This window comes from Haplochromis burtoni, unplaced genomic scaffold (genome assembly GCF_018398535.1).
Source record: "Haplochromis burtoni strain Fernald_Lab_line unplaced genomic scaffold, NCSU_Asbu1 Contig_570, whole genome shotgun sequence".
Taxonomy (NCBI): domain Eukaryota; kingdom Metazoa; phylum Chordata; class Actinopteri; order Cichliformes; family Cichlidae; genus Haplochromis; species Haplochromis burtoni.
This window is the reverse complement of record NW_024582931.1, coordinates 134,913-148,036: the sequence shown is the minus strand read 5'-3', so window position 1 is coordinate 148,036 and position 13,124 is coordinate 134,913. Positions and strand designations below refer to the sequence as shown.

The 13,124-nt window shown below is 38.9% G+C and overlaps 1 protein-coding gene and 1 long non-coding RNA gene across 4 annotated transcripts in view; one reads left to right on the top strand and one right to left on the bottom strand.

Annotated features, from left to right (window-relative positions):
- LOC102303956 (cell adhesion molecule 2) overlaps nt 1-13,124 on the bottom strand; it is a 215,733-nt gene that overhangs the window by 112,366 nt on the left and 90,243 nt on the right. The window lies entirely within an intron of this gene.
- On the top strand, nt 10,389-10,901 carry LOC102303738. Its single transcript, XR_317420.3, has 2 exons — nt 10,389-10,436; nt 10,840-10,901. It is a non-coding gene; the product is annotated as an uncharacterized LOC102303738 (long non-coding RNA).

Below are 13,124 nucleotides of genomic sequence, written 5' to 3'. Positions count from 1 at the left end.
TGCCGCTCATGCATTTTCACATAGCGAGTCATGAAATTGCATTTGTTTGGGTACTTGTTTAAAAGCAACTCAGCATGCCAGGTTTTATGTCTTACAGCACCATGCATGCTTTCCCATGGTGCTGGTTGATTGCTGTAGTGTTAAACCAGTGCTCCTCATCAGTTTGAAGGAGAAAAACAGAAAGGCCAAGGAGAAATGGACAAATCGACGTGAGGCCAGAGAGGCAGAAAGACCGGGAAAGAAAAAGAAATGAACAAAGACAGGGAAAGACGTGGAGAAAGAACAGAGGACGTAAGGAGGAGAGGCAGGGAGAGAATGAGCAAGCAAGTGGGGAAGGGAGAAAGAGGTCCCTACTGAGCAGTGGCTGTTGAGTGAATTTATTTGAGCTGTGGCCTCTCAAGTGAATCCCCTGAATGGGAGTAAATAGACAGCAGGCACTACAAGGCGGCCTTGCCTCACATCAGCTGGTGAATGTAAGAGAGGAGGATGGCAACAATACAATGGATCTAACAGGTTCAGAGGCAGTTGAGACTTGACAACACAAAACAATATGGCAGCGCAAAAGATAGAAAACACGAGACATTTTGTTACGACTAAAGCAGCACAAACACATAAAGGGGCACACAAGCTGATCTTTACAGAGCACATTTACAGCAGGAATAAGTGTAGATATTCAACAAGGAAATTTCAATCTGCTTTTAAATATCCTCTCATATCTGATTTCATTTGACAGTAGCATTTGTGGGGTCTACTGGGTGTATTTACAAGCACTGCAGTGGCTCTGGTTTTATTTTCATTATAATATTATGATGGGTTTTTTTTGTTTTTGTCTTTTTTTACAAAGTTTGCAGAACAATACTTTTTCCCCATTATAAAGACAAATAAAAATGGAAAAAACTAGTTTAAGTTGATGTCGAAATGTCCTTGAGGCTACAGAATGGTATCAGTGCTTTGACTTGCCTTTCCAGACTACATGAAACTGCTGCACTAATGGTAAAGCAATATTTCATCTTAAATAAAGACCATAGTTCAGGAATAATCATCTACTGTGGCTATTGAGTTTCAATCACTTAAGACCAACTGAACTTAATGTATAAAATGTAGTGGCAACCATTGATATTCTCTACAGTAATAACCCTGAGAGTTGAATAGCTAACCAAAGCTAGGCAGGATGCATATAATGCAATAAAAACATTCTTCCCTCAATGAGTCAGAGGCACTGCAGCCCCGTCAGTATCTAAAAAAAGCCTTTCTTAATGCAGAGTACAAGATCAACTTCAAACTTGGAAGGACGGAAGAACTATTTGCAGTTGGAACGGCTGCTTCCATGCAAGCATCTATTACTAGTTAATATCAAGATTTTATTGCTATTGATATAGGGAAAAAATACTGAATCTTTTATTGTATTTACAAATCACAGGAATCATATTTAAAAGTGTAAGCAGATGTATGGTATTTTCCATCCTTCCTTTCCAATGAGCTACCGTCACTGATGACACACTTCCTAATTTAAAGTGTGAATCTATTGAAACAAGGTGCCAGCAGCAATAGCAACATTACAGTGCAATAGGATTAACATCGCATTATACACAGTGACGCAGCATAAGTCAAATGTAAGCAGAAAATTAACCTAGGTAGTGTTTTCACTGGACAATCTAAGTTTAAAATAAGTCCAGATCACATTTTAGTTTAACAATAACTAAAATAACCTTGTACTTCTTCAGCTGCGGCAAATATTGAAACTGAAAATGATTCTACCTGGGATGTTGCATTGTGGGTTCTAAAGCAGCTGATTGAACCAGTTCTTCCTGTCATATGGAGTGCAGCTATTGAGTACTCCAGCATGTTTGTTTGAGTCATTTATTTACATTTGGTAGCACATCACCAGCTGCTAGCATCGCCTTCTTCATAGCCTGCTTGTCCTCGATGGTCTGTTGTGTCTCAAGTGGTAAACAAGTGTGTTGTTGCCACCTTTAGCGGGAACAATCTGCTTGCATATTTTGCAAGTACTGTACTTTGCTAGATGATGTTGAAGTACCTTCCTTTTTAGATACTAAATTGTTATTGGAGGCTGATACGTGGCTCTTGCTCTCAGACATGCCTGGGCTGAAATTGTTGCTGCTCACTAGGGAATGTAAATGCATGGCGCTGGTATAGCAATTACACTGCAATATGAACATTTTATATCACTATTATTGCAGGTGACATGACATGGCACACGTCTATGAGTATCATTTTGGGTTCAGAAGTAGAGAAATTTAAAAATGACCTTGTCATAGCAATTTCTTCTCTTTTTCTCTTTAGCCAGTTGCTTAAAAAACTTGCAGTTGTATCACAAAATACCAGCTAAAACTTTCAAACAGCAATTAAGTGGATTTATTGACCCCATATTAAGAGAAATATTGCAGCTTTTAAAACTTTATAGAGTTCTCTTGTGTTGATCTCTTCACTTCTCTTCTTCGTAGAGGGCTAGCAGATAGACAGTGATAACAACTTCAAGCTTGGCTCAGAATTCCTTTTTGGGATGAAAACCAATCAGTACCATTTAGTACTTTAAGTCACTCTGTGCTGATTTTCAAACTCCAGCGGAATGAATTGGAACACAAGGCTGTCTCAGGTGGAGGTAGGCTTTGGGAAATGGTTGGTAGAAATTAAATACCTACACAATTTGCAGTTAATGGGATTAAATGTGTAAATCCGTGGCCACTGAAGGAAAGTAACACATCCCACAGAAGATGTACAGAATAGGTGTTAATCAGTGCACATCCTCCCAGAATGTTTCTACACTCAAATGATTTTTCACCCTCAGTAAACATGAACCGATCATTCTGAGTAAAATGAAATGGAAATATATCAAATCTAAGGTTTATTTATTTAAATACGCTCGGGCTCGGTATAAACAGAATGTATACCAATCAAGTAAATTTCATTACTATTTCTGTTAAATTTAACATTTTTACACTGCAATTTATATATAATTAAATTAGTTAGTCAGCATTTTGTACAGAACATTCTTTGGAGTTTAGTAACTGAAGATCTAAAGACCTTGGAAAGAAAAGCGACTAAACTTCTTTTCTTGAAGATGTTTCACATGTGAGAAGCTTCTTCAGTTCTCAGACCAAATGTTGGACAGTCCCAGGTATTTAAACCCTAGTGGGAGTTGCCCCTTTAGAGGGTCGTTGACGCACCATTGATCTTGTGCTTCATCATATGAGACAAGGTGTGAAAAAGGGAGTGGGTCACTATCAGCAGAGGTTTTGGGTGAAACCATTGTGAAACGTTGCCTATTGTGTGACTTATTAAGATCAACTGATGCAATATGTGAGTGGGTGTTAAAAACTGGATTGTAAGTGGCAGACAGTGTTGTAAAGCACCCCCTCTGTTCAAAGATGGCAGTTCACAGTGGACATAGATGGCTTCTTTCACTTCTCTTTCAAACAGTCTGTCTTCTCTGTCAAAAATGTGAACACATCCTCAAAAGAGTGACCTTTGACCTTTAGATGCAGAAGTACAGCTGAGTCTTTTCCTATCGAGGTGGCTCTTCTATACACTACGTTGTTTAGTTTGTGTTTGGGAGTTTTGTCCTTGGGATGAGCCAGTTTTTGTCTGAGTGCATTGGCTGGGTCTGAAGTAGGCAACAAAGAAAAACTAAATAAATAAAGAAAGCTGTGGGAAATGCTCATGTAAACACAGCTGGACAAGTTCAGGCTCTCCAGAAGCCTCTCCTGCATTTAACCTTTCATTGAAGAGCAAATAAACATTTTCACGCCTTAGTATTTATTTCTGTTTCGTCTGGTGGTATTTTTTCATTGTTACCATGTTTTGCTTTTTAATCCTCTATCTCTCTATCCCTTTTTAGCCTTTAGCTGCTTTTCTGTCTTTCTCTTCTCTCCATAAAAAACAAACAAACTACTCTGTACAAGGTGGCTGTCCATGGCACTGTGACTAAGTGACTGGCACTGACAAGAGACATCTCTTCTCTCTTTCTTTGTGTTTGTATGTGCTTGCAAGGCTGCGACTGCATTAAAGAAGACTGTGTGCAAGTGCTACTGGCCTTATTCTTAACGTCTGTTCTCTCTGTCTCTGTTTCTGACTCCTTTTATCCATATAACTGTCTACTAACACTCAAACATCCCACCCTCCAAAACTAAAAGAAAAAATACCAAAGCTGAGATAGTGGATTATGAGGAGGACTCATCATCATTCGTTCACTCTTCATACCTGTCCGAAAAAATAAAATAAAAATGTTGACACAGAAATATTGGTTTGTTAATTAGTATGTCATTCTTAAATCTATGTTTGTGTTTCTTTGCTTTTCTGTTTGTGTGTGTTTGTGTACAATTTCTTCCAACTGATGACCGCTGAGTGACACCATGTTGACGATGGAAAAGAAAAAAAAATCCAATGAATATGTTATCTGTCAGGAAATAGAGCATGTAAGTCTGACTATGTGTGTGTGTTTGTGTTTGTGTGCGTGCGCGAATGTGTGTGTATGTCTGGTCTGGTCTTGCGTCAGCTGGCATGGACAAGCATGACATTCGTATTTTCACATTTATCTGATTTCAGAGCAGCCATTCTTCCTAGTTGCCAGTTCAGCAAAATAGTAATACAGAGGCAATTCACAGCTTTCTTTTTGGACACACACAATTTTGGTCTATGTGTAAGAGAAAAAAAAAGAGAGACATAATAACTATATGTGTACGTGTTTGGTATTTTCGTCCTTTAGGGCAATGTCTACTCTGCCCTGGTGGACAGCTCCTCGTGTAGCCATCTCATCCATCTTTGTCAGAGTCGCTGTCTCAGACAGCTGTTTTACAGTCCGACACTCACACAAGACTCTGCTCATGCACCTGATCTCCAGACACACAGACAAACATGCACTCAGGCATAGTACAGCTATTTTTACTAATGCAGCAGACATGCTATGTGAACAGCTCTCCTGACCTCGCTCTAGCTCTCCCAGTGTGCGAGCATCTACATGCTGTAGCATGTTGATCCAAAAGCTCTTCTACTTATCGCTCCCATCGTAATCTCACAACTACCGTGTAATTTTTAAACTGATTTTTGACTTTTTTCATAGCTCTACAAGTGTATGTAAAAAATCCATATATATAGTCCTCATTTAGTCATCCTGGGCTTCCACAGATATGTACCGTTAGTCCTAAATCAATTTGGGAAAAAGCCTCTGGATACAAGCTTCTGTTTTTGCTGTATGACACAGGTGCTTTACTGATGAGACTTGAGAGAGAAAGTGAGGACGAATAAGAGAGTGAACGCTAACATGTACATGTAATATTTGTTGGATAAAGACTAGTGTGGGACTCTTAAGGGTTGAATAAAGAGATTGAATAAAGAATAAAAAGTGTCAGTGGATTAAAGCCCAGCACCCAGAGATTAGCCTACACTTAACGGTCACATGGCTTTACAGGAATAGTGGGCAATTCCTTAGAGGGAATAATAAGCCAACGTGGAAAAAATAATCCGTGATGTTTTTTGTTTTTCTCTCATTAAAAGCAGCATTAAAAAACAAACAAGCATGAAACTATTTCCGAAACACATTAAATATTCTAAATGCAAGACCATTGAAGCTCATCTGTTTAGACATGTGATTCTGAAAGAGAATAATGTCATGCTAGCCGAGCTATGAGGTGAGTGACAACTCTCATTTTTCTTCCACTCTGTTCTCACCATATTCTTCAATTAGATAGTGGGGCAGTTATGTCTCTTGTGTATATCTTTAATCAGATTTTACAATTTTGCGATTGCAAAGAAGTATCCACACATAAATTCATTTCCCTCACAGAATACAGAATATTGCCAGATTGACTTTTTCTTTGCATAGATAGAAGATCTGTCTTGCTCAAAAACCTAATGACTGCTCCACCAGACAGGCTGCCTCAGTTTTTATTATGGACAGCTTAGTCTGTCATTTTGTAATGCTGGCCATTTATTTCTGTGGAGAAAAAAAAGAAAAAAAAATATCTCCGGCAAGGGATTTCAGTTTTGCTAATTATCTAGGATTTTCCCTCTATGTGCTGATTTTTTTTCAAACTGCATCCTTAACCACCGCTGACAACGCTGTCACTTTTTCTTCACTTGCCTTCCTCTTCAGATGCATTTATATAATATATAATATATATATGAAATATAATATCATTAATATATAATATATTATTATTATTATATATATAGTATAAATAAAAATGTGAACAGCCCAAATACTTTTGCATTATTTATTACATAAAACTCAGAACTAGGCATCAGTTATGTTACACGTTTGTGCAGTTATATATGTTCTTGGTTTGTTATATATACATATAATAATAATGGATTGCATTTATATAGCGCTTTTCGGGGCCCTCAAAGTCGCTTTACAATTCCACTATTCATTCACTCTCATATTCACACACTGGTGGAGGCAAGCTCAGTTGTAGCCACAGCTGCCCTGGGGCAGACTGACAGAAGCGAAGCTGCCATATCTGGCCATCACCAGTAGGCGGCAGGTGAAGTGTCTTGCCCAAGGACACAACGACTGAGACTGTCCGAGCCGGGGCTCGAACCAGCAACCTTCCGGTCACTAGACGAACTGGCAACTCTTTGAGCCACGATCGCTCCACATATATATATGTATATACCTCCCGCGACCCTGAAAAGGATAAGCGGAAGCAAATGGGTGGATGGATATACATACCTTTTTTTTTTAGTCACGAGTTTGAGCTCTTATTTATTTTCCAGGCAATGATTAAAATAAGCAACAATGGACTGTCATTCAAGAAATCGAGGTAGATTTTCCGAAGAAATTTTACTCAAAGCACAATAAACTTTGAAGGTTTTAACTGTTTTCATTTACACAACAACAGCTTTTATAATATAGTTTGATCATTTGTGTAAACACACCTTCCGTATATTGGCTATACACCAGTATAAGCAGTATCTAAGAATATTCAAATTTCCTTACTGCATCTTTCTGAAGTGGCTGCTTAAACATAGCTTAATGCTACCCCTGCCAGTGATGAAATACTCCAGCAACCAGTGTTTTCACATCTGAGAACATGCAAAAGTAATAAAAATCCAACTTACTGACCTTTCTTTTGAAATTAATTTTTATAAAATATTCTGGTCTTCAATGATTACTGACTGAAGCTGAAAACAACACTTTGGTGGGACAAGTGTTAGTTGAGTATTTGCTTTAGCTGCCAGGTTATTTACCATTGCTAAATTTTTTGTCACGGTCTGAATTTTGTCCCAGTTTTTTTTTAGTAATTCTACAACACAATAGAATACACATTTGTAATCTATTGTAGGCAATGGCTGCAAACGTCTGTCTACAGAATACGAGGGAATTTATTGTTCCTCCTAAAGTGCTTGGTGGTGAGATTCCCACCAGGAAAAGGTGTGATATTATCCCACAGTGTACCATGACATATTCTTAGTAGTATCATGCAAATGCATGTGATAGACCTGTTGTTTGTGCTTCAAATAAGTGGGGAAAAAAGTGCTTCTGTCAGACAAATTGCAAAAAAATATTCTATGATAGAGGTGTTTTTTTGTCATTGACTATAGGTTAAGGGAGGAAAGACCAACAAGTTAACAATACATAACAATTCCTCAGACTCTCTTTCTCTGCCACCAACTGTATTTACACAGAAGCAAAACATTTAGCTAGCACCAATGCACTTATTCTGTTAGTGCCACAGACTAAGCATCATGGTTGGTGGATAGTGCTACATTAATCAAGTGCAATCAAGTGCCTCTCTGTTCCAATGTCATCTACTTTGCATGAACCATTTTAAGAAAAATATTCTCTAATTTTGAATTTGATGCTGGCACAGTTGCTGGAATTTTGAGAGAGAAATGTTCCCATTCCAGTCTGATAAAGGAGATTTCTTTTCTTTTTAGCTGTTAATTTAATAGGCACTAATACACCCCCATACCATCAGATGGTTCCTGGCTTCTTTACTTCAGAGGACACACAATCAATATTTTCCAAAGATAATTTGACAATTCAATTTGTTTGACCACGTTGTCTCAGTCCATACCAAAAAAAGCTTTGTCTCATTTTATACCTTGTCTCTTGTGAAATTGTATCTTGAGATTTCTCCATGCACTGAGTTTTTTTTTCTCAATTTTGTGTACTGTAGAAGATGAGCTGTTCAAAGTCTTCACATTCAGCCTTTACACTGAGGAACATTATTAGGGCCCAAGCACCGAGAGTGCGAAGGCCCTATTGTATCTGCTCCGTTTATTATTAGGGCCCGAGCACTGAGAATGCGAAGGCCCTATCCGGTTGTTCAGTGATGACGCGACGAATCCTACTTCCGGGTCTAAAGTAGTCTGCGTTTAATATGGCTTTTGTGTTGTTAACATGTTTAATGTTATGTATTTTCTTCTCCTAAAACAGTCAGTGATCACTGTTGACCTCCCTCGGCTTTTATTACCACTAATCATTTATTTAAGTTTTATTAAAGATGAAAGACTTTAGACAGTTTTTCAACTCTCAGTAATGCCATAGCGATCGTTTGATATATGGACCTGCAGCGGAGTTTAGACCCAGACACGGCTAGTGACGTCAGACTGAACAATCAGATTGTATCTGCTCCGTTTCTTCTTATTATTATTATTATTATTATTCAGGAAAAACAAGGGCCTTTTTCAGCACACATCTGTACCATGCCAAGACAAACAAAAAAGTCTGTGGGCCCATTGATGCAAACCCAACAGGAAGTCCGCCATTTGGAACGTGAAGGTGACATTTTGGCTCTAATTTTGCCATTTCCATGCCTCGAACTTTTTCGAACTCCTCCTTGGGATTTGGTCGTATAAGCTTCATCTTTGGTCAGTGTCAACTACACACCTGGGCCATGTTAAATTGCGGAGCTTTTGAGTTTTCTGATACGGTGGGCGGTGGCGCCACGGCGAATTTCGATGACTCGCCATGAAAATCTTATTGCCTCTCATTCTGTCATCTGGACCAAAGGAACACATATGATAAGGCTCCACCCCTGAACATATTTCAACTGCCATATTTGACATAAGGGACAGCGCCACCTAGTGGGAACAGGAAATGTCATGTTTTACACTTTGGGGTACAGTATTGTGATGGGTGACATCTGTGAGCCACTATCAGACAAACAGAGACTGCAGCGTGTTGTGCGCTCTGCTGAGAAGGTGATTGGCTGCAACTCCCATCTCTGCAGGACCTGTACACCTCCAGGACACTGCGGCGTGCAGCCGGATCTCAGCTGACCCTTCTCACCCTGGACACAGTCTGTTTGACCTGCTCCCCTCAGGCAGGAGGCTCCGGTCCATTCGCACCAGAACCTCTCGCCATAAGAACAGTTTCTTCCCCTCTGCTGTTGGACACATGAACAATAACACATGACTGTCCCCCACTAACACATGACCCTACGCTGTGTCACTGCATCATTCATGTTTGGCACTGATCACCACCTGCACTCATGTATATATCTTTCTACGTAGCACTCTTAATTCTTATTCTCATGTATATATCTCATGTATATCCATGCAATATCTTTCTACTAGCACTTTAATTCTTATTGTTTGCACTGAAGCACCGCAGCAATTTCCTAATGTTGTAAACCTCAACATTGGCAATAAACCCCTTCTGATTCTGATTCTATTCTGATCTCAGCTAAATTTTCCAGAAAGCCTGGAGCAGCATGGCGAACTTTATGTCTCGCCATGAAGAAACAAATTAGTTAACTCAATGAAATCCAGTCTGATCAGTACCAGACTTTAGAGGCATGATGTCAGCCCGCCCTGAACAGATTGATGTGCCCATTGTCAGGAATAGCAGAGCGCCACCTAGTGGCAACAGGAAATGTCATGTCTTACACTTTGTTGTACTGATTTTCACAGGTTCATTGTGGCCACCTCAAAAGCGGTGAATATCAACATCAGTCCCTCGTGATGCTTCAGTGCAAAAATTGTGACTTTAAACTGAACGGCGCACCCTGGTGGCAACGCGGTTCACCATGAAAGATGAAGTGGCTTTTGAGGGGCTTGGAAAGTTTAAAAGTCTTGAAATTTGGCACACACCTCCAATGTGATGAAGGCTTTGTTGTTATGTGATCATTTTCATTGAATAGCGCAAAATGGCTCCACAGCGCCCCCTACAAAATTTCAAAACATCAGCCCCTGCTCTGTGTTTTATCTATGAGTCTGAAACCTGGTAAGCTTATAGAGATATCAAGATGTACAAAAAAGTCTCTTGGAGCAATATCCCAAATCCAACAGGAAGTCAGCCATTTTAAAATTAAGGTGTAATTTTGGCGACATTTTAACCTCTTTTCAGGCACCGTTCTTTGACGAACTCCTCCGAGGGATTTCATCAGATTGACGCAATCTCCAGTGTGTGGATTCTAAAGACCTCTGTGATGTCAAATTGCGAAGCTTTTTACGTTCAGGGAAACGGGGTGGTCATGGCGGCACTTGGAATTGAATCACTCGCCAAAAAGCAGTAATCTGCTGTCACTCAAAAAACACAATGTCCAATCTCTCCCAAACGTCAAAGGTGAGAAGAGACTCGACCTCGGAAATGTTTGTTATGCCATTTGTCAGTAATGGTTAGAGCGCCACCTAGTGGGACGACTATAATCATGGTTGAATGAGATGAAATTTTAGCTGGTGGTTAAATGTATGAATTCAGTCAATCTGACATGAGATCGGATGTGCTGGTTTTAGGTGTTGGGCGTGGCTCGACATGCCGGGTGCGAGGGCCCTCATAACGCTGCTTGCAGCTTTAATTATTATTATTATTATTATTAGGGCCCGAGCACTGAGAGTGCGAAGGCCCTATTGTATCTGCTCCGTTTCAAGGTGGTCATGGCGGCACGTGGAGTTTCAATCACTCGCCAAAAAGCAGTAATCTGCTGTCACTCCAAAACACAATGTCCAATCTCTCCAAAAGGTTGCAGGCGTGATGAGACTCGACCTTGGAAATGTTTGTTATGGCATTTGTCAGTAATGGTTAGAGCGCCACCTAGTGGGACGACTATAATCATGATTGAATGAGATGAAATGTTAGCTGGTGGTTAATTGCATGAATTCCATCAATGAGACATCAGATCGGACGTGCTGGTTTTACGTGTTGGGCATGGCTCGACGCGCCGGGGGTGCGAGGGCCCTCATAACACTGCTTGCAGCTTTAATTCTAAAATTGTATTTGTAGACACCGTTTTTCGGAGATTGGTGAACATTTCTTATTTCTGAGAAACTCCTTACAATGTTCTTTTTTTCATATCCAATCATGTCACTCACCTGTTGCCAGCTGACATAATTAGTAGCAAAAACGTGTTTTTTTTTTTTAAATAGTTCACTTATTTTTCCAGTCATTTGTTCCCCTCATTCAAATTTTTTTGAGACATGTTGCTACTATCTTACCATCTTACATTATAATTAGTACCTTTAAGTTATTACGCTATCATATAAAATATCATTATTTTACATAGTATTAAAAAAATAAATGTGTAGATTTTACACAGGTTAATTGATTTTCCTACTTATTTTCCTTCAGCATTATTTTTTTCCCAGAGCATTTCTTCTATTCCTGACCTTTTGAGGCACTCTCTTGTAAGTAAAATTGAATAATTAAAACAATCTAGCGTGCCTTTTTCTTCCTTACGGTTACTGCCTGTTTTAAAAATGAACTTATTTATCTTTTTAAGAGAAAGTGTGTTACCAGTGCCCTTTTCTTGCTGGAACACTGTTTTAGCTTTTACTCAAATTGCAGCATTTTGAAATTACTTGGCTCCCTGTGGATAAGTAGAACATTTCAACAAGATCACTTGGAAATTTTCCGAAGCTGCTCCCTTTTTTTGCGGGGGTATTCTGGATTAATGTGAGATTTATATGACAAAAAACACTAAGTGCATATTTTCCAAGAAAAGCTCATCAATCCAGTAATGCAAATGGCTAATGATTTTGAACCAGAACACAATAAAAAAAAATCCTGTTTTTTTAAGAGCTTTACTTGGTTAAAAAAAAATTATGACTTTAACAGCATCATAGAGGAAAAGAAAGGAGCTCTAATAGCGAAAGACTATCACAAATACAGATATTTATGAATATTTCAAAGCTGATAACATACTTCACATAGCTGACTGTATGACATACTCCCTGAAGAGCCATTCTGTTTGAACATGTTGAAACCCTTAATCTATATTCATCACAGCAAATGCTTTTTCATTTCCACAGATCAGTTTTTTAATAGCTAATGACATCTGTGCCATTGAATAGTATATGTTTTTATTTGTTTGTTTTCTTGTGTAGGTATGCTGGACTCACTATCTGTGATCTGAATTAGAGCAGGGCGATATGGCCAAAAATATTTATCACGATATATATTTGAAAATTTGCGATAACGATATAACGACGATATAATTGATGCGAGACAAAATACAACTCCACAACATTACTAGCAAAAAGACAACCTTCCATTTATTTTCACTTAAACAAGAAGCTGGTTTTTATGTACATTAAAGCTTTATAAAAATGTAACAGTGCAAATGCAAATTCCTTGCTGAAAGTTTAACCAAAAGGCATTTCCAGTAGAAATGGGCTGACATATCCTGAGCATAACCATGTATAATATCCACTGAAGTTAAAAAGAGGTGCTTTGCAACATTAAACTGCAGTGTGCAGTACGTATTTTTCGGACCATAAGGTGCACGGGATTATAAGGCACATTAAGCGAAACAAAGCAGTCAGATAAATCAAACTTTATTAAACTCATTCTTCTTGCTTCCTCCACTTCTGTACCATTGATTCATTAATGTTGAATTCTCTGGCAGCTGCTCTATTCCCATGTTGTTGCAGTATATTAATGACTAACCTCGTATTGTGGATGGATTATCTCAGTTGTTCTCCTGACTGAAGTTTGGTCCGTTTACAGCATCCTGCCATGCGATTGCATTTGTCTCTAACCATCAGGAACCTTCACGTTAACTTTTATAAGTGGAAAAGTGTTAGTGTTCGTCCTCCAGCTTCACTGTTTATGTTATGCTAACATAGCTGTGTCGCTAGCGATCACGTAGCACATCATTATATACCAGCTAGCCCAACTTCAGTAACCCTACAAACGTCACTGCTGTTTAGTTTCCTGT